This window comes from Mirounga leonina, unplaced genomic scaffold (assembly GCF_011800145.1).
Source record: "Mirounga leonina isolate KUSES-001 unplaced genomic scaffold, KU_Mleo_1.0 Mir_104, whole genome shotgun sequence".
Lineage (NCBI taxonomy): Eukaryota > Metazoa > Chordata > Mammalia > Carnivora > Phocidae > Mirounga > Mirounga leonina.
In genome coordinates this window covers 17,578,778-17,586,021 of record NW_023270231.1, presented here as the reverse complement: position 1 = coordinate 17,586,021, position 7,244 = coordinate 17,578,778, and positions in this window count along the sequence as shown.

Genomic DNA, 7,244 nt, shown 5'->3' with positions numbered 1-7,244 from the left:
CATAATGGCTGGATCTGCAGCAACATTCTACGGCCACGCAATGACCTCGATGATGGAAACTACATTCTAAGGAGAGCAGAGCACAGATAGAAGGTGTCTTGGCTCCTTGGAGGGGATGACCGGGGAGCCAGCCCTTGACTATTTGCATCAGAACTGCTTTTATACAAGAGAAAAGTAAATCCTTATCTTCTTTAAGCCACTATAATCTGGGTTTTCTGTTACAGGTAGCTGATACTAGTCCTAAGTGATATACTCACATTCTCAGTAAGATATTTAATAAGCAGCATTTGGGGATTTCATTTTAAAATTGCCAAGACTCCAGACTCTCAGAGATTTTCCCTTATGCCCTTCTTATTAAAAAGTTATTAGTATGCTCTCCAGAGGAGGTGGGGGGCTAAGATTCCCTGGGCACCTCCTTTCCCCTGTGCACTGTACTCACCTCACAGGGCACCTGTGAGATGGAATTTTCATCCCATTTTACAGATGAGGAAATGAAGTCCAGACAGATTACATCACTGTCCAGGGAACACAGCTAGGCTTTGAAGCCAGACCTATCTGGCCTCACAGCCCATACTTCTGTTGCTTCCCCCACTGCCTCCCGGGTCTAGAACTCTGAGGAGATGGGGCCAGTTGGACCATTCGGAGGGCCCTGGATCAGGGTGCCCGGCCTTCACCAAATCTCCAACTGCAGCCACTGACCGAAGTCTTCTCCACTGCAAGGTGACTAAAGCAGACGGCCCAGCTGGTTGTCTCCCTAACTCACTGCCATCCTGTTTACTGGCCATCTGGCCTTCATCTCTCTGATTCTCTGACTGTCCCTCTTTAAGGACCTTCTTAAAGAGACAGAGGTCCTCCTTGGGTTCAGTAAAGGACCCTCATTCCTAAACCAATACGTTCCCAACCTGTCCGGCAAGCCTGACAAAGAAAAGGCCAGAAGAGCAGGGATTTCTGGTTGCAACACAAGCCTGTTTCTAACTTCAGATTACAGTGCCCAAAAGGATTACCTGTTCCAAGCAAACACAGTCCCACCCCCCCTGGCACGAATGCCGTCAGAGCAGCCTGACTCTTCAGCAGGCTCTAAATATGCTCCACCGAAACTTGCTTTACCCTGTTTGAAACTCCTCCGTCTGTCCCAGGAGAGACTGGAAATATACTCTTTCTAGGAGCTGGTGGAAAATTAACCCACATTAGGAGAGAGCTAGGTGATGCTGAATCGGGGACAGGAAGGTCCATTTGAAAGAAAAAAAAATGTTCTTTGTAACCAGGACAAGGCTAAGCATGCCTTTCCTCTATTGGTCGAAATCTATGCCAGCCTCCCACTGGCATCTGTAGGTGTGCTCAGAACAAGCTATGGATTTCTATAGAGACGGTCACCATGGCACTAGGGGCCTTATTCTGCTATTTCAAGAGGGAAAATAAGCAAAAGGTCAACGGAAGAAAATCTACCATAGGGATTTGCAAACTACAAATATTTATTAATGCTTTAGTGTGTGCCTGGAACTACATTAGATGCTGTCCCTAGCAAGCTGGGCTGGGAGAATTAACCTGTATTGCAACCCCTGTGCGTTAAGTGCAAGGCGAGGCACTGACGGTCCATGATCTGATTTCTCTCTCACAACAGTATAATCCCGATTTTGTCAATTGGGGGAAAAAATAACGTTTAAGTAACTTGCCCAAGAGCATCCAGGAACATGGCAGTGGATCGGGCCAAATCCCAGCTGGAAGTAGAGGGTGCATTCAGGGGGGATCCAAGGTCTGTTCACAGGGATGTGTGGTGGGTTAGGGAGCCGACAGGTTAGGGCACTGAGGCAGCTGGTACTGGCACGGGGAGAGTCTCTAACGTCCTGTTGGCCTGAGGAGCAAGTAAAGGAAATAATGTTACCCGTCCAGGAGGGACCACAAACGAGGAAGGGGCGCTGGACTTGGAGCACAAGGAATGGGGCGGAGGGGGGGGGTGGCAAATGGAGCACCACCAGCACAGATTCACCCATTGACCACACCTGGGTCACGATCTCCTCCTTGGGTGGTGCCAAGCCCCATCAAACAACTGCAAGTAGAAGGGGGATGCTTCTGTGTAGAAGGTGGCAATTACCGCACTAATTCTGTATAACCACCACCAAACCCAGCGGCTTACACTAACAAGCATTTTTTTCTTGTTCATGAATCTGAGGATAAATGGTGCTCCTGCTGGGGCTGCCTGGGCTTGGCTCCAGGCTGCGGGTCGAGTTGGGTCTGCACCATGTGCTCCTCAACCCTTGTGGACCAAGAGATGTGCTTTTATCATCTCAGCCAACAGGAGTACGCAAGACTGAACCACACAAGCACATTTAGAGCCTCTGCTCACCTCATGCCCACCCACATCCCACCGGCCAGTGCAAGTCTCTTGACCAAGTTCAACAACAGTGCCATAAGGAGATAATCTCCAGCCAGTCTACTGAGAAGCACTGCAAACCCAAGAGGTAATGGTTATGATGTACAATCTTGTTACGTGGGAATGAAGACTCCGAAGCGGTATTCCAATCTACTATATTCCTCAAAGGAAAATAAATATGCTAATATCAAAAGAGACTAGATGCCAGTTAAAAACCACCAATGTCCACCATAGCAGTTGCAGACCATGTTCGTTTGGACAAGCTGTAGAAGTTTGAGGAGGAGGAGAGCATGTTTGCTGAATTCCTTACTGTCCCTGGGTCAAGACTCAAAGAATGTTGGTCAGTGAGATGGTAGAAGCTGGAGGCGGGTAGGTCTCCAATGCAGACTTCAGGACTCTAAAGTGTCCCTGAGTGTCCTATTCATGACATTCATGAAAGTCATGATCATCAGATTCAAGGGAATTACAGAGGTAGGGGTAATAGCCCAACCCTGGGTCCTGAAACATTTGGAACCTAAAAATATTGTGAATGGCTTGTGTGAGACTGAATCCAATCACATGATGTTCACAGGGGTAGTCAGAGGTCTTGCCCACTGGGGCTCAAAACTTGATCACGTGGGCACAAGGTCAGGGGATTTTACTTAGTTCTGTGCTTCTAGGTATAGACCGTCTCTGAGCCTCAGTTGCCTCATCTGCAAAATGGGGCTAATAAAGACCTGCCTTGGAGAAGTGTGGTGAAGGTTCAAAGCACAACCATATGTGAACTGAGCCTGGAATCTAGGAGGTGCTCAGTGCACATTGGTGCCTACACATCCTTTCCTGAATAGCAGCAGATGTGCCTGTCACCTAGGGATTCTAGTTGACTCAAAGATCATGCTGTGTTGGATGTGCCCAATAGAAAGGCAGACAGAGCAAGCACTCAGTATGGAAGGGGAGAAGGTTGCTCCTCCCTGCACTTCAGCCCTCTTCTATAGTGGCCCATTTGACTTCAGGCACCTTGCTTAAAAGGGGACTTTGATAAAGGGTAGCACATCCAGTAAGAGCTACAGGAAAGGGAAGAGAACTCAACATCCTTCCTAACAAGAAGGTTGAAGGAATAGGGGATCTTGAGTGAAGAGAGAGTCATGATGCCAAACATTTCCCAGAGTGGTGTTGCAAAGAGTGACTGCTACTTTGGGAGTGTTGCATGCAATGTTGGATCCAACTTTGGAGACTGTTGGGATGCAAATGGCAGGTTGGAGATTTGGGCTCAGAGTAGGGACTTTGAACCCATCACAGCTGCCTGAGTTTGGAATGCACAGCCTTACTGTGGGGTTGGGGTCAGACACACCTTATTCAAATCCTGGCTTAGCTGCTTATTCCCTGTGTGACCTTGGGCAAATATTTCTACTTCTCTGGGCCTCTGCCTGGGTCAGAGTTTTGAGCACATAACATGCTAAGGAAGGGGTAACCGTTGACAAAGATTCTCTGATTCCACCTGCCAATAAGAATCACTGCTCTCGGGGCGCCTGGGTGGCTCAGTCGTTACGCGTCTGCCTTCGGCTCAGGTCATGGTCCCAGGGTCCTGGGATCGAGCCCCGCATCGGGCTCCCTGCTCCGCGGGAAGCCTGCTTCTCCCTCTCCCGCTCTCCCTGCTTGTGTTCCCTCTCTCGCTGTGTCTCTCTGTCATATAAATAAATAAAATCTTTAAAAAAAAAAAAAAAGAATCACTGCTCTCCAGGCTCTGTGCTTGGCAGGGAGTCCACTTTAAGATTCTCTCCCTCTGCCCCTCCCCCCACTCATGCTTGCATGCTCTCTCTCTCTCTAAAATAAATAAATATATCTTTAAGAAAATAAAATTATAGATAACTAAAAAAAAAAAAAAGAAGAAAAAAAAAGAAAAGAATCACTGCTCTCTCCAGAATCAGGGAGGAGGCAGAAGCCATATGAGGGGAAATAATAACCCTCCCCTGGCACCCCGGAAGAATGAGACAATTCAAGGGTCAATGTTTTTGCCCACCCCCTGTAAAATGGCAGGCTTCAGGGAGAGAGAAAAGGTGAGGACACTCTGCCTGTTTGAGCTATCCCTCCAGGACCTAGCACTAGACTTGACACAACGGCAGCCTTTGATCAATATTAGAAAGAAGGAGGGAGGGAGGAACGAAGGTGAATATTCTATGTGCTAAGCACTCCTCCCTTACAGAATCTAATCTTCCTAAGTGCTGATAAACTGGGAATTATCATCCCTTATTTTCAGGATGATAATTAAGGGGAACTGAACTTAGCAAATTGCCTTTTGCAAGAACTTGGGCAAGTTACTTAACTTCTCTGTGCCTCAGTTTCCTTATCTGAAAAATGGAGGTGACAGTAATAGCATCGGGCTCCTAGATTTGTCATGTGAGTTCTTTGTCTGGCATGTGATAAAGCCTGACTAATTGTAAGCTATTATTATCATGTTGTTGCAAAGGGCAGCTTTGGGACTCAAAGCCAGGTCTCCGATTGAAAGTTTCTTTCTACCATACCCTACACACCCACAAATAAAGATTTTAGTGGTTCCATCCCTGTTATCAATGCCTGATATATAAATTAATTTTCAGCTATCTTCCTTCTCCCAAGTTGAGGCCTGAGCACAATTTTGATAAGCCAGAGATGTATAGGTTGCTCTAAGCTGGATTTTCTTGGAAGGTGTTGAAAATGCAGCACAGAGCTGAAGGGGGAAATAACTTTCATAAAATAGTGCCAAAGCAACAAATGCAGATCATGGGATTCATGATGATGACAACCCATCGGTGTCCATGAATATTTGATCAGATCAGCTTCTGGGAGGGTGGCCCGGGATTTTCAGGCAGGCTGTGGTTTGGGCTTGCAAGCAATGCACATGCAGGAATGAAAGTGACTCTGTGCCTGGGCATTCCTCCTACCTGAAGTTTCTGCTGTGCCAACCTGAAGCAGGTGGTGGGTCAACCAAAGGGACCAAGGGATGATGAGGAGGAGGAGTGGGGGGTGCTGCTCACCACCCGCCACCCCCCCACTAGAGTGCCCCAAATGGCCAGTAGTTCTCCCTGGCACTGACCCAAGATGATGCCATTAACACAGGCTAGAAGCCACTCCGCCTACGAGGGAAGAGCCGGAATCATGTGAACCAATCCCCAAGCCCCACGCTACCTTCCAGCAACCTCGGGGACAGGTCTGGGAGCAGCTCAGGTTTCTGGTCGAGTGACCAGCCCTAACCGGGGCCTCTCCAAGCAGATCCGGCTGCACTCCAGCAATGTCTGCCTAAGCCAGGGACGCACAGTTGAGGGAGGTCAGGCTTCGGCTCGCTGGAGACCCCAGGGCGAGGGACTATTGCTGCTCCTTGAAACTTTTAAAAGGAAGTGTCTGAAATAAGTCAAAAAGAGAGAGAGATGTATCATATGATCTCACTGATATGAGGAATTCTTAATCGCCGGAATCAAACTGAGGGTTGTTGGAGTGGGGGGTGGGGTGGGAGGGATGGAGTGACTGGGTGATAGACACTGGGGAGGGTATGTGCTCTGGTAAGCGCTGTGAATTGTGCAAGACCGTTGAATCTCAGATCTGTACCTCTGAAACAAATAATGCAATATATGTTAAGAAAAAAAAAAAAAAAGAAGAAAAAGAAGAAGGTAGCGGGAGGGGAAGAATGAAGCGGGGGAAATCGGAGGGGTAGATGAACCATGAGAGACGATGGACTCTGAAAAACAAACTGAGGGTTCTAGAGGGGAGGGGGGTGGGAGGATGGGTTAGCCTGGTGTGGGTATTGAGGAGGGCGCATTCTGCATGGAGCACTGGGTGTTGTGCACAAACAATGAATCATGGAACACTACATCTAAAACTAATGATGTAATGTATGGGGATTAACATAAGAATAAAAAAAATAAAATAAAATAAAAAATAAATCATCTACTGATGACCGAAAAATAATGAGGGGAAAAAAAAAAAAGGAAGTGTCTGGTTTGATCTAGATTTGCCACTTGCTAGCTCTGGGATGGATGTAAGCAAATCTCTTAGCCTCTCTGGGCCACACTTTCCTCATCTTTAGAGTGAGGATACAAAAAGGTACCCAGTTCTCACATTTATGCTGGGACACAAGTGAGACAAGCCATGCGAAATATTTTGCACAGTGCTTGGCCCACACCAAGTGCTTAACAAACATGAGCTACTTTTGTCCTTTATTGTCACCGCTGCTGCTCGGGGTGTGTTCCTAGGGAACAGAAGGATGTGTCGTATTGGCCAAGGTCATCTGCTTTAGACCCCGGTGGAACAATGAGGGAGCCTAGTGTTCAACCATTTCTTCGCGACTGAGACTTTGGGACCCAGATAAGCAACTTCCTCCAGGTCCCACAGGTAGCTGGCAGCAGAGCTGAGCCCGAATCCAGGCCTTCTGGTCTCTTCCTCGTTGCACAATCTAGTGTACAAAATGTTCTCACATGTATCTGTTCCCATCAGGCCAGGCTGCCACAACCCCCGATGTGAAGCCACGTGCAGAGCGAAGATAATTGGGTCCAGGCCACCTTGTCTATTTTGCCTTTGTCCTCCTCTCTTGCAGTGCATTTCGGGAAGCTCCTCTGAGCTCTGGGAAGCTTCAGGATTAGCATCTTTCTGACGGGTTTTTTTAATGTCTAGAGGAAATCAGCACAAGTAACCTCTCCAAGATTTCAGCTTGCCCTTAAATTTCAGCCCCCAGCCTCAATAATATCTCTGTTCTTCGCTTCCCCCCCCCCCCCCCCCCTTCCAAAGGACCCCTGGGGAAATGTACCTCCCTCCAGGTTCTTTTTGTGAAAATTAAAGCACATGCTCATGGCACAGGGACTTCTCCCTCATAAGGAAGAGGAAAGGAAGAGTGGGGTTGGTAAAAATCATGCCCCAGGCACTG